The following is an 18,905-nucleotide window of genomic DNA, read 5'->3' on the forward strand; positions in this document are numbered from 1 at the left end:
CTAGCCCATCTTTAGGTCATTATAGCAGAGGAATCCAACAAGAAAGCCACACTAATCCAGTCCCGGCAGAGGGCTCGACATTGAGTGAGTGTGTGTGTGTTAACTATAAGGTTTTTGGAAAATAAGAATAGAGACGATTGGTTTGGAGCTCTGGGGAGGAAGTGTGGTGATTATCTGAGCAGGTGACCTGAGGGAAGCCTAGAGCAGAGAGGAAGGCAGGAGCAGCTGGTCTGTGCAGAAGCAAGACTGTGTGAATGGAGGCCCCAGGAGCAGACTGGAGAGAAGACTATATCTGGACACCTTAAAGCAGTAAACCAGGAAAGTCAGTCTCTAATAGCAGATTGTGTGGGAAAAGTCACTACATTCAAATGTTTGAGTAATCGTTCAGAGCAAAGCAGTACAGTTTTTAAAGGGTGAGTCTTTCCAAGAGCATATTCTACAATATATGGTGTGGAGTAGGACATTAAAGAACTTCAAAATGTCCCAGGCAAACAACTGGGAAGCCATCTGAGTTGCCCCTGCTGGCCTTATGTGCCCACAAGCTGTCTCTTTCTTGGCTGATAATGAAAAAGTGAATGACTTGGGAAACTTTTTTTTTTTTTAAGTAAAACTTAAAAGATGAGAAGCAGATGGTTTGGAGTGGCTTGAACCATTTTCTCAAGGTCAGATGAAAAGTGAAGCTTGTGCTCTCCGGGGAGCCTGAGTGGGTTATTTGATCTAGCTTCCCATCAGGCTCCCGGCTGCTGCCCTCAGGGCTGAAATGGAGGAAGAGATGGAAGGCTGCAGTTGATAGCTTCCTGGAAGAAGTCTTAGTAGAAGACCGCAGTTATTCTAAGCAAGAATCACTTAAACCTTGCCTTGGTTTTGCAATCCTGGATGAAGACTTTGTCTTAGGTGTAGCATGTGATTTGGGGACATGCACCACATCTGTCATGTGGAGCCTGGGGCTTGCTGGCCCACCAAGCACTGCATCTGTCTTGAAGGGATCAAACTGATCCACTTAGCACATCTGTCCTTACCATCGCAAATCCGTGATGGGTATCTGCTCTCAGCCGTTTCCAGCCACTCCGGCCTAGAGGCTACCTAGTCTTCTTCCTTTCCTAGTCTCTATTCCAACCAGACTGACCACACCACGTGTCTCTTGAACATCCATCTCCCACTCCCATCTCAAGAGCTAGGAGTTGGGCCTTGTTCCTCCCTTGCCTGAACGTGCTCATCATTGATTGTGCAGGGCTTTCTGTGATCTCCCCTGAGCTTCACTCCAACATCACCTTCTCAGAGACGCCTGGGCATGATGTAATCTACAATGGAAGCCCTCACACCTACCATGGTTTTGTCCTTGTGCTTTTCTTACACACTCGGTGTGTGTTGATCAATCCTGTCATTCGAATCTTTCCTACTTAGATCCCATTACTCAGAATATGTGTCTTTGGTGACAAAGGTTCTGGTGAATCACTGGATCTGGGATACTTTGTACACATAGACCACCAAGACTGTTGAGTATTGAGTCAAGGAGAGAGCCAGTTTTCTGACATTGTTTGGAGCCTGAGTCTACAAACTGGATCATATTACAGTTAAAGTTTTTAAACAGTGCTGTAAGTTTTCATTAAAAAGCTATTTTCTATATCACTCAAGGCTTGCTATTCCATAGCTAAGAGTTATCTTATTTTGCTTCTTGGTAAAGACTTCAGCAGTTAGTTTTCATTGATTTGCAACATAGCTCAACATTTACACGACACTACTGGAAGATTGCAGTGAGCAGGGCCGTAGTGATGACCTGTGCTGACAGCCAGTGCTGCTGTGTGCACATTTCCCTCCCTTCACCACAATCACCTGGCAAATACTTAGCATAAGGAGAAAGACTCATACTTACCCATTTGTAATCCAGTGGTTTCCTCTTAGCTGTGGCTGTAGCTTCCAAGATGCCCTGCAGGGTGTCTGACATCATGGTTATTATCAAACCATGGCTTGATACCATGGCAAACCATATATAAGCAGTTTTTTTCCCTGTGTGTATAATACATTTCATGTATGAATCTGTACAGTAAAATAGACCAGTTATAATAAAATAGACCAGTTATAACAAAATTTTGTAATTTGTTTGAATATTGTTTTCTCTTTCACTTTATCTTGTTGGACTTTTGTGTGCTAACTTAGAAAGCATGCCGTAGCTTCTTATTTCACTTCTTACCAAGTTATCAGCATCTGTACTACTGTGGTTGAGAGCACAGTTAGGTGGAATAAGGGTTTCTTGAACGCAAGCACTGGGGACACCTTGACATTTTAACTGTAGAGGTGGCTACAAGGTAAGCAGCATGTGGGTGCTCTACAGAATGCGGTAACTCTGGGCAAGGGAGTGAGCTGGGTTGGGTGAGAGTTCCTCACGCTGCTAAGCATGGTGTAGAGCCCCAGACTTCATAACCTAAGAAATTGGTTCTGAAATTACTCAAATAGTGTTTGTAGAACAAGAGGTACTGAAGAGCCCTCACACTGTCTACATGGCAGGGCACTTTAGGAACTGTCATACAATGAACAGAGCTTTTGTTCCTTACACATGTAATCATCATCCCTACCAGTAATTCCCCTGTAAATACGTGGGAAGAAAACAGGAGCATGCCTCCCCAAAACAAGCAAGCGTCATGGGGCATAGGACCTTGTAGCCAATAGTTGTGTTGATGTACCTGCTGAGTTGCTTTTAAACGTCAGAGTCATCACTATATAATTTAGCTATAGTAACACTCTTCCGTTCTTAGTGTGGCACTGTGTTGTAAGTGGATATAGTATATCATAATCCACACATGCGTATGTGTCCGTCTACAGATTCCCCATCCTCCTTTCTGTTTCTATGCCTGTTTCCTCAGCTATAGAAAGAGGCTTTGCTAATCAGAACTAGTGATGACTGACTAGCTGTTAATATGAAGGCAGTGCCAAGAGCAGCTGCTGTGGTCATTGTTAATAATGCACCCAAAAACCTGTTTCTCTTGTTTGCCACAGTCTGCCGTGTGGGAGCTGGACACCTACCTGCTCATTTCCTTCTCTGCCCGGTGAGATCAAGGCTGAAACTGCTCAAAAGAGGACTGATTCATATTCAATGGACAGGAAGCAGGTATTTGATGGCTCCTCTGACCTCTAGTGGCCAGTGCCCGGCTAAGGGCTGCTTTTGTTACCATTCATTGACTCGGGTCACAGGCCTTTAAAGGGCATGGTGTCTCTGTGTCCTTTACTCATTTCTTAGAGTCTCAGAGATGCAAGAGAAAGCTATTGTTTCTGGGGTGCTTTGTCCTCCTCTCTCAGATTGTTTCCTCCATTTGAAGAGTTGAGTTAGGAATTGGACAATTATATTTGAACTAGATGTTTGGGGAGTTTTTGTTTCTTTAATGTGGCTCTTTTGGCCAGCTCTCGCACTGACTCGCCCAGGCTGGCTTTGAACTCCAGGGCTTCTTGCCCCTGCCTTTGAAATCTGGGCTCCTAGACTCTCTACTTGGAATATTTGACACAGATTATTCTTTAAATGTTATTTCTTTTTTATTGCTATTTCCATCTAAAATTAATTTTTGAGCACTGTTTCCCTTTATTTTTGACATTTCCTCATAAAGCAGCTTCACATTTTATGAGTAAAGAAACCCATGGTTCATGTGCTACAGAAATGCAAAATGGGAATTTGCAGAAGTGGCACTTTCAATTGCATGCTGTATTTATGTGAATCATCCCTTTGCCTGCATATTCAGGCTGTGTGTATTGCCATTCTGTTAGTTAGTTAGCTAGTTAGTCAGTTAGTAGGCAGCTGGGTTGTTATAATTTAGTAATACTTGCAGTTTGGACACCTGCTGGACTTGGTCAAGAAGAAATTATAGTATACTGAGTGACCATTTGTCAACAAACAGACCTGGAGGAAATCGAACCATTTTGGCTTTGCATTTAGAAGTCCTTGTCATGAGGCTTAAACATAAGCTTCATCTTAGGGGACCAGGAAACATACACATAAGCAACGAACCAGAGGATCCACAGGATCTATTCATGGGCACCTACCCACTAAGAACTGGGTTATAGTGATTCTGTCCATGAATATTCACTATCATTGATGCAGCCTGGCTTCACTCTTGATTTCAGAGTTACCTCAAGGAGAACTAGGAATTTATATTGTGCTAAGCATTGTCTGTAGGCTGTATGTAAAGTCTCACAAATGCACATTCACTTAAGAATATGACTAAGAAAGTATAAGAGAGTTGAAGAAGCTACTGTAGGCCCTTGGCATTATGCACATCTTACTACAAGGGCAGTCACTGGCTCATAGGGAGCCTCATCCTTGAAGCTTTGGAGAGTTACCTGGTAATATGGTAACAAGGGATCCAACTTAAATGATGGAGAGAAAAGATGAAGGCTATCAAGATTCAGTCTGGGTCCTTCACCTTCCTTTCATACTGAGAGTATGTGGGCAGGGTATGCACAGTGAGCCTGGGCCGGGCCTGAATTGCTTTCATATTGCTGATATAAAACATGAACCAGAAACATCTTGGCGAGGAAAAGGTTTATTTCATTCCTCAGGTTTCCATTCATCATAAAAGCAGGTCTGGAAGAGCCTGGCAACTGAAACAGAGGCCATGGTGGTGTGATGATTATCTACTGCTTGCTCCTCATGGCTTGCTCGTCTTATTTTATTATACAACCCAAGACTACATGCCCAGGGATAGCATCAGCTGCATCAGTCATTAATCAAGTAATGCCTCCTACGCAGACCAGTCTACAGGCCATCCGATCAGGGCGATTCCTCTACGAAGGTTCCCTCTTTGTAGATGACTCTAACTTGTGTAGCTAATCATCACAAGCCCTTAGTGTATATTTTTTTGGTATCATATCTAGTATACAGAACAGCAAGCTTTTAAAATTGCTATTTGCCTAGGTGTCATCTAGGTAGCAAAGATTAAAATATGGCCAGTGTCATCTTGTTTTTGTGAAAACATATCCACTAAAAGTTAGGAAAGAAAAAACTTGCTTTTCACCAGGATTGAAGCTGGTCCCAGGAATTCAGAGAACAGTCAAGATGACTCGAAGCACATGTTGCTCTTGCCTGATAGCCTTGCACTGGGGAGTCAACCCTTTGCCTCTGTCATAGTTTTCTCACTATGCTGGCTAATTCAGGGACTTCAGATTGTCTGTAACACATTCTCCCATGCTTACAGATGTGTTTGGGTCCTTGGAGTGAGTTGTGATATTCTGGTGAGACACTGGAGTGCTGTCTTCACAAAGATGCCTTATAGAAACAGTATGTGTGCTTAATTAGAATTGTAATTATTATCCTCATTGTTTTAATCAAAGCATTTTATATAAGCACATGCCTGTCATGTAGCAAGAAGAGGTTTTCTTCAGTGGTTGCTACTTATTTGTTCATTTTGAGGTTAGGAGTAGAAGTCATCAGATGTTGTTATGTGTTTGTTTGTTTGCAGCACTGAGGATTGAACGCAGAACTTTGTATGTGCTTGGAACACTCTGTTACTAAGCTACCCCATCAATTCACCAAAGGCTTTAGAAACTGTGTATATGTGTGAGTGTGTGCACGCACACGCCTGTGTGTGACTATGGATGCAAATATACATACTTATGGACATATGTAAGCAGCAATAGCTCAAGCTCACAAAGTGAAGAGCGCACCATGCAGGAAGCTGCCCCGAGGACAGAAGCGTGCTAGAGTTCGGCCTCCTTGAGAGGACTGTGGTTCTTACTTTAGCTTTCTCTGCTTTCTGTGTCCTCAGTGTCAGCTGCTATTTGGGCTGTGAGTACCTTCGGACCAATGGCTGTGCCTGGTTCTCTGTCAGTGTCCATTGAGGCTTACATGCCCATTGATTTAGGGGCACATGATATCAGAGAGGAATCTGGTTTACCAAAACAAGCAGGCAGGTTTAGAGGAGCAGAAACATATGAAATGTGGGTACTGTCACTGGAGTCAACATTAATATGTACTCAGTGAAAACCATCAACATTTACTTAATAATCCATTAGTTAGGAAAATATCCACTGGGCTATACATATTGTTCTAGTGTAATTCTCGAGTCACAAAATAACATAATCTTTCTGACAGATAATATGGACAAATGCTCTGTGCTGTCAGCCAGGATAGTCTGTGACTTATTCTTTGTCTCAGTGCTGCATGATTGTGCATACATACAACACACACACACACACACACACATACACACACACACACACACAGAGCACACCCCTCAAGATGGAGCACAGACACCCCAGTGTGCCATGAGCACTCTCCTTTCCATTTTCTAAAGGCATTGCATTGGGCCTGGAGAGTTGTGACAGGAGCCCTTCCTCCACCTTGTCTCCGCTGGCTGTCTCTGGGTAGTATCTTTTCACTTTGTCATTGTCCTTTGCTTCTATACTTGTTTCTTTCACCGACAATCTAGTTTCTTACTAGAAGTTTTCTTTCAACTTGTTCCCACGTAGATTTAATGCTAACAGAATGAGAAGCTGAAAGTAGCAGTGTGTTAAGTATATGTGCAAGGAGCTGGGCTAGGCCTAGCCTATTAGCAGGCACACGGTGATGTCTATTGTCATAACAGCTCCTACCAGCAGAGCCCCTTTCATAGTGAGCTGTTCTTATTTTGTTTTGTTTTTATTTGGTGTTATTTATTTATATCTTGAACTTGTTTTGACAATTTTATTAAAGAGGTAGCAGCCAAATATTGATTGATGAGTATTCTGTAGTTCTGATCACAGTCAATCATTGCTGTGGCTAAGGCAATCCTAAAGGTTAAGATGAAGGGCCAGACCCCTGAGCCTACGGATTCCTCAACTTCTGCAGACCAGGCATGTTCAGAACAAGCAAACCCCTATACTAAACATACACTGACTCTCCTCATTGTTGTACTGTAAGCAGCAGACTATAACAATGAATTCCATGGCACTTGCTTGTTAGTATTACGGGTCATCTGTAGATGAAGAACAGCTCTGGGAAGGCTGTGGGTAGGTTATTCAAATACTCCATTGTGCTGCTTAAGGAACTCCAGCATCTGTGTGTTTGGCTATCCACAGGGAACATGGAACCAATCTCCCAAAGATGTCCTGGCCACCACTGTCCTGTTCATTGACAGATGTCCCTGAGCAGGAAGCAAGGCAGTCTAGAAAAGTGTCCCTGGAAAGGAGCCTGAGAGGATCTTGAGAACTGAGTCTGGAGGAAGTGCCTGAGGCCCTGTGAAACTCTCTAAGAACCTGCTTCCCATGCTCTGGATATCCTGGGAGGAGACAGAAATACCCAGCATTTAGAAGCCAGGTCCCATGACAGGGAACATTCCTCAGTCTCTAGAACAGGAACCACTAGATGCCTGACCACCAGACCCTGCTTATGAAGGTAGCTGCCACTGGGGTAATTTAGAAGTACATGAACCAATACCCTGGAAGCATCCATATGCTGTGGGCAACTGCTTCTGTCAACCCAATGAGTCTTTAGAAAGAAGCCCTGGCTCTTCCGGACAGAAAAGCACCGGAGTAGCTAGGGCGCAGGGTCAGCTGACACTCGCCAGCTACCCACAACACCCGCCACAGGATCTTAAGACTTCTGGTGAGTGGAACACAGCTTCTGCTCCAATCCAATTGCGCGCGGGACCTGAGACTGCATTAGTTAGGGAAGCAGAAACCGGTCTGAATAGGGCCACAGGCCTCATCCGGCCGGATCAGCACCGGGGTAGCTAGAGCGCAGGGTCGGCTGACACCCGCCAGCTACCCACGACCCCCGCCACAGGATTTTGAGACTGCTGGTGAGTGGAACACAGCTTCTGCTCCAGTCCAATCACGCGGGACCTGAGACTGCTTTGGTTGGGGAGACAGAAATCCAGCCTACTTAGGGCCACAAGCCTCTTCCGGTCAGAAAAGCACCAGGGTAGCTAGGGCGCAGGGTCGGCTGACACTCGCCAGCTACCCATAACACCCGCCACAGGATCTTAAGACTTCTGGAGAGTGGAACACAGCTTCTGCTCCAATCCAATTGCGCGCGGAACCTGAGACTGCATTAGTTAGGGAAGCATAAAACCGGCCTGAGTAGGACCACAGGCCTCTTCCGGCTGGACCAGCACCAGGGTACTGCCAGCTACCCACGACCCCCGCCACAGGATTTTGAGACTGCTGGTGAGTGGAACACAGCTTCTGCTCCAATCTTTAAACAGTGACAACAACAACAACTAACCCCAGAGATTACCAGATGGCGAAAGGTAAACGTAATAATCTTACTAACAGAAACCAAGACCACTCACCATCATCAGAACCCAGCACTCCCACTTCGCCCAGTCCAGGGCACCCCAACACACCGGAAAAGCTAGACCCGGATCTAAAAGCATATCTCCTGATGATGGTAGAGGACTTCAAGAAGGACTTTAATAACACACTTAAAGAAATACAAAGGAACACTGGTAAACAGGTAGAAGACAGTAAAGAGGAAGCACAAAAATCCCTTAAAGAATTGCAGGAGAACACTGCTAAAGAGTCACAAATCCTTAAAGAAAAACAGGATAACCTAATCAAACAGGTAGAAGTCCTTAATGAAAAACAGGAAAACACATCCAAACAGATGATGGAATTGAACAAAACCATACTAGACCTAAAAAGGGAAGTAGACACAATAAAGAAAACCCAAAATGAGGCAACACTGGAGATAGAAACCCTAGGAAAGAAATCTGGAACCATAGATACCAGCATCAGCAACAGAATACAAGAGATGGAAGAGAGAATCTCAGGTGCAGAAGATTCCATAGAGAACATCGGCACAACAATCAAGGAAAATGTAAAATGCAAAAAGATCCTAACTCAAAACATCCAAGAAATACAGGACACAATGAGAAGACCAAACCTACGGATAATAGGAGTGGATGAGAATGAAGATTTTCAACTCAAAGGACCAGCAAACATCTTCAACAAAATTATAGAAGAAAACTTCCCAAATCTAAAGAAAGAGATGCCCATGAACATACAAGAAGCCTACAGAACTCCAAATAGACTGGACCAGAAAAGAAATACCTCCCGACACATAATAATCAGAACAACAAATGCTCTAAATAAAGACAGAATACTAAAAGCAGTAAGAGAAAAAGGCCAAGTAACATATAAAGGCAAGCCTATCAGAATTACACCAGATTTCTCACCAGAGACTATGAAAGCCAGAAGATCCTGGACGGATGTTATACAGACACTAAAAGAACACAAACTCCAGCCCAGGCTACTATACCCAGCCAAACTCTCAATTAACATAGATGGAGAAACCAAAGTATTCCACGACAAAACCAAATTCACACATTATCTCTCCACGAATCCAGCCCTTCAAAGGATAATAACAGAAAAAAAACAATACAAGGACAGGAACCACGCCCTAGAAACAACAAGAAGGTAATCCCTCAACAAACCTAAAAGAAGACAGCCACAAGAACAGAATGCCAACTTTAACAACAAAAATAACAGGAAACAACAATTACTTTTCCTTAATATCTCTTAATATCAATGGACTCAACTCCCCCATAAAAAGACATAGACTAACAAACTGGCTACACAAACAAGACCCAACATTTTGCTGCTTACAGGAAACTCATCTCAGAGAAAAAGATAGACACTACCTCAGAATGAAAGGCTGGAAAACAATTTTCCAAGCAAATGGTATGAAGAAACAAGCTGGAGTAGACATTCTAATATCTGATAAGATTGACTTCCAACCCAAAGTCATTAAAAAAGACAGGGAGGGACACTTCATACTCATCAAAGGTAAAATCCTCCAAGAGGAACTATCAATCCTGAATATCTATGCTCCAAATACAAAGGCAGCCACATTCATTAAAGAAACTTTAGTAAATCTCAAAGCACACATTGCACCTCATACAATAATAGTGGGAGACTTGAACACACCACTTTCACCAATGGACAGATCATGGAAACAGAAACTAAACAGGGACACAGAGAAACTAACAGAAATTATGAATCAAATGGATCTGGCAGATATCTACAGAACATTCTATCCTAAAACAAAAGGATATACCTTCTTCTCAGCACCTCATGGTACCTTCTCCAAAATTGACCACATAATTGGTCACAAAACAGGCCTCAACAGATACAAAAATATTGAAATTGTCCCATGCATCCTATCAGATCACCATGGACTAAGGCTGATCTTCAATAACAAAATAAATAATAGAAAGCCAACCTTCACGTGGAAACTGAACAACACTCTTCTCAATGATACCTTGGTCAAGGAAGGAATAAAGAAAGAAATTAAGGACTTTTTAGAGTTCAATGAAAATGAAGCCACAACCTACCCAAACTTATGGGACGCAATGAAAGCATTTCTAAGAGGAAAACTCATAGCTCTGAGTGCCTCCAAAAGGAAACTAGAGAGAGCACACATTAGCAGCTTGACAACATACCTAAAAGCACTAGAACAAAAGGAAGCAAATTCACCCAAGAGGAGTAGACGGCAGGAAATAATCAAACTCAGGGGCGAAATCAACCAAGTGGAAACAAGAAAAACTGTTCAAAGAATCAACCAATCAAGGAGCTGGTTCTTTGAGAAAATCAACAAGATAGATAAACCCTTAGCCAGACCCACTAGAGGGCACAGGGAAAGCATCCTAATTAACAAAATCAGAAATGAAAAGGGAGACATAACAACAGATCCTGAAGACATCCAAAACACCATCATTTCCTTCTACCAAAGGCTATACTCAACAAAACTGGAGAACCTGGATGAAATGGAGACGTTCCTAGACAGATACCAGGTACCAAAGTTGAATCAAGATCAGGTTAATGATCTAAACAGCCCTATATCCCCCAAAGAAATAGAAGCAGTCATTAATAGTCTCCCAACTAAAAAAAGCCCAGGACCAGATGGGTTTAGTGCAGAGTTCTATCAGACCTTCAAAGAAGATCTAATCCCAGTTCTTCACAAACTATTCCACAAAATAGAAACAGAAGGTACTCTACCCAACTCATTCTATGAAGCCACAATTACTCTGATACCTAAACCACAAAAAGACCCAACAAAGATAGAAAACTTCAGACCAATATCCCTTATGAATATTGATGCAAAAATCCTCAATAAAGTTCTTGCTAACTGAATCCAAGAACACATCAAAACAATCATCCATCCTGACCAAGTAGGTTTCATCCCAGGGATGCAGGGATGGTTCAATATATGGAAATCCATCAACGTAATCCAGTATATAAACAAACTCAAAGACAAAAACCACATGGTCATCTCGTTAGATGCGGAAAAAGCATTTGACAAGATCCAACACCCATTCATGATAAAAGTCTTGGAAAGATCAGGAATTCAAGGCCCATACCTAAACATGATAAAAGCAATCTACAGCAAACCAGTAGCCAACATCAAAGTAAATGGTGAGAAGCTTGAAGCAATCCCTCTAAAATCAGGGACTAGACAAGGCTGTCCACTTTCTCCATACCTATTCAACATTGTACTTGAAGTCCTAGCCAGAGCAATTCGACAACAAAAGGAGATCAAAGGGATACAAATTGGAAAAGATGAAGTCAAAATATCACTCTTTGCAGATGATATGATAGTATACATAAGTGACCCTAAAAATTCTACCAGAGAACTCCTAAGCCTGATAAACAGCTTCGGTGAAGTAGCTGGATATAAAATTAACTCAAACAAATCAATGGCCTTTCTCTACACAAAGAATAAACAGGTTGAGAAAGAAATTAGGGAAACAACACCCTTCTCAATAGTCACAAATAATATAAAATATCTTGGCGTGACTCTAACTAAGGAAGTGAAAGATCTGTATAATAAAAACTTCAAGTCTCTGAAGAAAGAAATTATAGAAGATCTCAGAAGATGGAAAGATCTCCCATGCTCATGGATTGGCAGGATCAACATTGTAAAAATGGCTATCTTGCCAAAAGCAATCTACAGATTCAATGCAATCCCCATCAAAATTCCAAATCAATTCTTCAACGAATTAGAAAGTGCAATCTGCAAATTCATCTGGAATAACAAAAAACCTAGGATAGCAAAAACTCTTCTCAAGGATAAAAGAACCTCTGGTGGAATCACCATGCCGGACCTAAAGCTCTACTACAGAGCAATTGTGATAAAAACTGCATGGTACTGGTATAGTGACAGACAAATAGACCAATGGAATAGAATTGAAGACCCAGAAATGAACCCACACACCTACGGTCACTTGATCTTCGACAAGGGAGCTAAAACCATCCAGTGGAAGAAAGACAGCATTTTCAACAAATGGTGCTGGCACAACTGGTTGTTAACATGTAGAAGAATGCGAATTGATCCATTCCTATCTCCTTGTACTAAGGTCAAGTCTAAGTGGATCAAGGAACTTCACATAAAACCAGAGACACTGAAACTTATAGAGGAGAAAGTGGGGAAAAGCCTTGAAGATATGGGCACAGGGGAAAAATTCCTGAATAGAACAGTAATGGCTTGTGCTGTAAGATCGAGAATTGACAAGTGGGACCTCATGAAACTACAAAGCTTCTGCAAGGCTAAAGACACCATCAATAAGACAAAAAAACCACCAACAGATTGGGAAAGGATCTTCACCTATCCTAAATCAGATAAGGGACTAATATCCAATATATATAAAGAACTCAAGAAGGTGGACTCCAGAAAGTCAAATAACCCCATTAAAAAATGGGGCTCAGAACTGAACAAAGAATTCTCACCTGAGGAATACCGAATGGCAGAGAAACACCTGAAAAAATGTTCAACATCCTTAATCATCAGGGAAATGCAAATCAAAACAACCCTGAGATTCCACCTCACACCAGTCAGAATGGCTAAGATCAAAAATTCAGGTGACAGCAGTTGCTGGCGAGGATGTGGAGAAAGAGGAACACTCCTCCATTGTTGGTGGGATTGCAAGCTTGTACAACCACTCTGGAAATCAGTCTGGCGGTTCCTCAGAAAATTGGACATAGTACTACCGGAGGATCCAGCAATACCTCTCCTGGGCATATATCCAGAAGATGTCCCAACCGGTAAAAAGGACACATGTTCCACTATGTTCATAGCAGCCCTATTTATAATAGCCAGAAGCTGGAAAGAACCCAGATGTCCCTCAACAGAGGAATGGATACAGAAATTATGGTACATTTACACAATGGGGTACTACTCAGCTATTAAAAAGAATGAATTTATGAAATTCCTAGCCAAATGGATGGACCTGGAGGGCATCATCTTGAGTGAAGTAACACAATCACAAAAGAACTCACACAATATGTATTCACTGATAAGTGGATATTAGCCCAAAACTTAGGATACCCAAGATTTAAGATACAATTTGCTAAACGCATGAAACTCAAGAAGAATGAAGACCAAAGTGTGGACACTGTGCACCTTCTCAGAATTGGGAACAAAACACCCATGGAAGGAGTTACAGAGACAAAGTTCGTAGCGGTGATGAAAGGATGGACCATTTAGAGACTGCCGTATCCAGGGATCCATCCCATAATCAACTTCTAAACGCTGACACCATTGCATACACTAGCAAGATTTTGCTGAAAGGACCCAAATATAGCTGTCTCTTGTGAGACGATGCTGGGGCCTAGCAAACACAGGAGTGGATGTTCACAGTCAGCTATTGGATGTATCACAGGGCTCCCAATGGAGAAGCTAGAGTAAGTACCCAAGGAGCTAAAGGGATCTGCAACCCTATTGTTGGAACAACATGATGTACTAACTAGAACCCCGGAGCTCTTGTCTCTAGCTGCATATGTATCGAAAGATGGCCTAGTCAGCCATCAATGGAAAGAGAGGCCCATTGGACTTGCAAACTTTATATGCCCCAATATAGGGGAATGCCAGGGCCAAAAGAATGGGAATGGGTGGATAGGGAAGTGGGGGGGCGCTATGGGGGACTTTTGGGATAGCATTGGAAACGTAATTGAGGAAAATATGTAATAAAAATATTAAAAAAAAAAAAAAAAAAAAAAAGAAGTCCTAGCCAGAGCAATTCGACAACAAAAGGAGATCAAAGGGATACAAATTGGAAAAGATGAAGTCAAAATATCACTCTTTGCAGATGATATGATAGTATATATAAGTGACCCTAAAAATTCTACCAGAGAACTCCTAAGCCTGATAAACAGCTTCGGTGAAGTAGCTGGATATAAAATTAACTCAAACAAATCAATGGCCTTTCTCTACACAAAGAATAAACAGGCTGAGAAAGAAATTAGGGAAACAACACCCTTCTCAATAGTCACAAATAATATAAAATATCTTGGCGTGACTCTAACTAAGGAAGTGAAAGATCTGAATAATAAAAACTTCAAGTCTCTGAAGAAAGAAATTATAGAAGATCTCAGAAGATGGAAAGATCTCCCATGCTCATGGATTTGCAGGATCAACATTGTAAAAATGGCTATCTTGGTGGAAGGAGAGAACTGACTTCCAGATGCTGCCTTTAGATCTCACATGCACATCATGGCCCACAGATACCCATACAGATATGTGTGCACCTACACAAATAAAATTTCACAATATAACTGATTCTGTGTGCTACTCTATGAGCCATTATACTGTTGTCTGCAGAAGCTCTCACTTTAAATCTTGGGTGTGCTCTGTTGTTGTTTTGCCTTTTACATTTTTGTTTCAGTTCCTTTAGGACTTTAACATCTATCAACTTGCACTCATGGGACCGTGGAGTGGTTATCTGGGAGGAATTTGTTGACCTTCAATCGATAATTTGGGGCTGTGCGCTAAGGAATAATTTGAATTGCTTGATCTCTAAAATGTAAGAGAAAGTGCTGCAGAGAGGAAGGGTTGGAAGTCTCTTCTGGGGGACTAAGCCTTGGACCCAGGCTGCAGCAGGCCTCAGCATGGCCAGAGTCAGTCCAGGTCAGTGTCTTATAGTCTGGTTTTTGTTCGGAGCTGCTTCGGGTAGCAGGTGCTGCTGACACGCAGCTGCCTTGATGAAGGAGTTCTGCTCCATCTGCTCCGGGTGGATCTATGCAAATTGCTTTGTTTCTCAGAAACATCTTATTTGTCTTGGGTAGTAGCCAGGCCTCTAATGTGGGTGGTGTGTTCTGTGTCATAAACGTTGGAACCCAGAGCCTGAGCCTGTCTTGCCTTGCTCAGATGCTTGCGTGAAGCCAGTCTGAAGCCTGTGGGAGGCTTCCATGTACAGAGGAAGAATGTGCTCACACCTGTGTGGACAGATGGCTGAGGTGAGGTGAGCTGGTACCATGAGAAGACAGTGGAAGAGGCCAGGTGAGGGAACTGGGCTTGTCCCAGGAAGGGCCATGCGCTGTGTTTAAACAATGCTTGACTCTCCATGGTCTGGGGGAAGTCTTCTGGTGGTACTCTTTCTTATACCTGTCAAGGACAGCTAGATATTGATAATGAAATTGGCTTCTGGACGGTCAATTAAACATGCCACTAAAATTCTTAAGTAAAATTATATGTCTGCCTTCTCTCCCTCTATTTTCTCTTCCTCCCTCCTTTCTTCTCTCCCTCCTTCCTTCCCTCCCTCTATTTTCTCTTCCTCCCTCCTTTCTATTCCTTCTTTCCCTCCTTTCACACCCTCCCCCTTCCTCCATTTTTCTCTCCCTCCTTTCTATTCCTCCTTTTCTCTCTCCCCCCTCCCAACCTCTTCACTTCCGTTCTTACCTCTGTCCTTTCCCCCATTTTTCCTTCCTTCTGCTGTCATCTGCCACAAACACCAAAGGTATCCAACTTTCTAACAGGTAAAATAAACAGGAATATAATCCTTCTAAAGGAATCCCTCTCCTTTAAAATCTTTTATTAAATCAATTTATCTCTAGGCCTAATATATAATAATGGAACAGGAAGAAGACACCATGGATGGCTGTAAGGCTGGTTTGCAACTCTGCAAGGCTCTCCTGCATATGCAGCCTTTCTTTGTCCATCTCCCATATACACACACTGGGAACACTTACACACCCTATCTATAACTACATATAAAACCGGCTGCACGGGCTTTGAAGGGCAAGCAGGATGTGCACTGCAGTACAGTAAGAGGTTGACTCTAAATTGGAATGGGTCTTAGTGTTTCTCATTTCTATTTCTTTGGATTGTTTCGCTAATTCTCATCGCTGGGCTTAAGACTTTTCAAACATTCTTTGGCCCTGGGAAGGAGTTGTATAACCATAAAACTTGAGAATCCTGGCCCTGGAATAAATATTCCTTTAAAACACCAAGGACAGAAAATTGAACACAGCTGTGCAAAAAAAAAAAAAAAAAAAAAAAATGCAGGGCGGTGGTTCCAGGCTGTAGCCATCCTGACCAACTTTTTCAGGGCTCTTGGGCAGTGGCTCCTTCAAGATGCTTCAGGGAGGAGGCAGCACTTCCTCAGAGCTGTGCTGTTGCTGGCGGGGTGCAGAGTCCTCTCCAATTCTTGCTTGTGCTCTGCTCAGGCTGTGATCCTCCCTGCAGAGGACTGCGGGTTTGGGGTCATTTTGCTAAACACGAGTCCACAGGATTTGCAGTCCCTAGTAAGTAACTTCAGGGTGTAAAGACAGCACCCAGGGTCGGAGGAACCCAGACATGGCCATCCTGCTCCTCTGGCCATGGGAGGGTCGGAGGAACGCAGACATTGCCATCCTGCTCCTCTGGCCATGGGACTTTGTCCGGTATAAAAAGTGTTCTGAGTGTGGTCCTGAGAAAAAGAACCTTGCCAGCCTCACCCCTAGCCCAAGTGTGAAAACCGGAATGTTGGTTGTGCTGTGTGCCTGTCGGGTCCCTCTCTCTGGCCTGTGGCTCTCAGGGAGTGCTCCCCATGGGTCCTAACCTTGAGGTGGCCTGGCATTAGTCACTTCTCTCTATGTCAGACCATGTAACTATGATTTGCACTTCTTCCTTTACAAGATTAGATTACTATAATTTTCATATCCTGGATGTCCCACTAGGGATTTCAATTAATACTCCCTAGTACAGGAAACGGTCTCGTGTTTCTGGGGAGAAAAGAGTAAGCTTCCTGGTTAGTCATGGTCTGAACACATTAGGCAGCCCCCTCCCCACCCCCCACCCCAGAAAATCAATCCTGCCTTCAGGACTCACCACATCAGATAGCTGTCCAGGAAGGTGCCTCTGTGAGTATGGTCCCCATAAGGTGTATTTGCTTAAGCTTTGCCAAGCCTGTAGGATAAAAATGTGTGGTGAAAGCCAGGGAGCTTTCATGCTGACATCAGACTGTTGAATGAGAGAATTCTCCCCCAACCAGGTGCTTTGGAAGGAGGCACCTGATCTAGACATGTGGGATCATCTGCCCAGAGCCAGCAGGGTTTGAAAGGGCACCCTGAGGGGCAGATCTGCCTTTAAATACTGGTAGGTTTTCTATGTGACATGTATTTATATATGGTTCTCTCTCTCTCTCTCTCTCTCTCTCTCTCTCTCTCTCTCTCTCTCTGTGTGTGTGTGTGTGTGTGTGTGTGTGTGTGTGTGTGTGTCTTCCTCAGTCACTCTCTACTTTTAGTTTTTGAAATAAGAACGCTCACTGAAACTGGAGCTTACCAATTATGCTAGACTGACTGGCCAATGAGCCCAGTGGTCCTTTTATCTCTGCCTCTCTAGTTGTGGGTTTATAAGCTGTGCCTGGCTTTATGTGGGAAATGGGAAATCAAACACAAGTCCCCAGGCAGTTTATCAACTATGGCATCTCCCCAGCCCTAGGACTTATACTATTATAGTCTTTAAGCAACCATTTATTGTGCCTATCTGCTAGGCACTGTTCTAGGTCCTGAAGACAAACAACAGGCCATAAAGTGGACACATATGTTTGTCCTCACCTATGTTATGCTTTATGAGCCTGTGCTTTGGTGGGGCCATGAGCATGTATGGATGAGAGGGGCATTCTAGGGAGGAGCTTAGAAGGAACTATGGTCATGCAAATGCATTTATTCTTTCCTCCCACACAATGGGCCTTTCTCTTCTACCACAATATGGAGCCTGTGTGATTATCAACTAATCCTCTGTTCTTTGTGTATAGTCAAGAATAATTCACTTGGTCTCAGGAGGACTCAGCTGGTAACTCCAGACCTTTGAAGGGATGGTCTCCTATACCAGGTTCTTGGGAGAGGGGAGTTTGAAGTGTGTCTTGTTCTTGTCTTTTCTTTTCCTCTGGGTATTGAGTCTCCTTTCTTCCCACTTTACTCATGAATTCCATCTCTCTTTCTTGGTCACCTCATGTCCATCACCATCACCCCTGGAAGCTGTTGTAGTTCTGCTTTGGGGAATTTGAGATAGTACTTTGAGAATGAGTCTTGGCTCTTGTAGAACTAAATGCAGCCTCAGACAGAGACTTCATCCAGACCAGTGATGTTCAGTGCCTGGACACAAATCCAATCTTCCCTAACAGCCAGGAAATGAGAACTCTAAGAAACTGAAATGTGTGTTTAGAGAAACTAAATTTTCTCAGCTGCCTTCTATGTCTTCCCATTGCTTATTGTTCCTCAACTTGTACTGATGGAGACCTATGTTCCCAATGCCAAGTTGAAGCTACAGGCACATGTGAGGTGTGACAGTATAGTACCATAGAATGAGTGTGTAGTGGAGGATCCAGTGCAATAGAATGAGTGTGCAGAGGAGGATCCAGTGCAATAGAATGAGTGTGCAGTGGAGGGTCCAGTGGTGTGGTAGACTGTACCACAGTGAGTCCAGCTTCCTAGAATGGCTTTACAGTAGAGAGTCCATCTCTGCAGATTTAGTGAACTGAGGGAGATCCAGAACTAGGATTACTGTACTATGGAGTATCCAGTGATATAGAAAGAACTGTTCTATAGAGTGTCCAGTGCTGTAGGATTACTGTGAAATAGAGGGTTCAGCACTTTAGATTACACTAAATAGAAAATTGAGCACTGCTGAATTACTGTATTACAGAATGTCCACTGCTGTAAAATGATTGTACTGTGGAGTGTCC

At 43.0% G+C, this 18,905-nt stretch overlaps 1 protein-coding gene across 14 annotated transcripts in view; it reads left to right on the top strand.

Annotated features, from left to right (window-relative positions):
• Positions 1–18,905, top strand: part of Svil (supervillin) — a 207,326-nt gene that overhangs the window by 55,902 nt on the left and 132,519 nt on the right. For all 14 annotated transcript variants that reach the window (XM_029472009.2, XM_085833544.1, XM_085833552.1 and 11 more), the window contains exon 2: positions 2,995–3,106. The gene's annotated coding sequence lies outside the window, so the exon portion shown is untranslated. The remainder of the gene's footprint in view (positions 1–2,994; positions 3,107–18,905) is intronic.

This window comes from Mus caroli, unplaced genomic scaffold (assembly GCF_978045245.1).
Source record: "Mus caroli unplaced genomic scaffold, Mus_caroli_1 scaffold_19, whole genome shotgun sequence".
NCBI classification, from domain to species: Eukaryota; Metazoa; Chordata; class Mammalia; order Rodentia; family Muridae; genus Mus; species Mus caroli.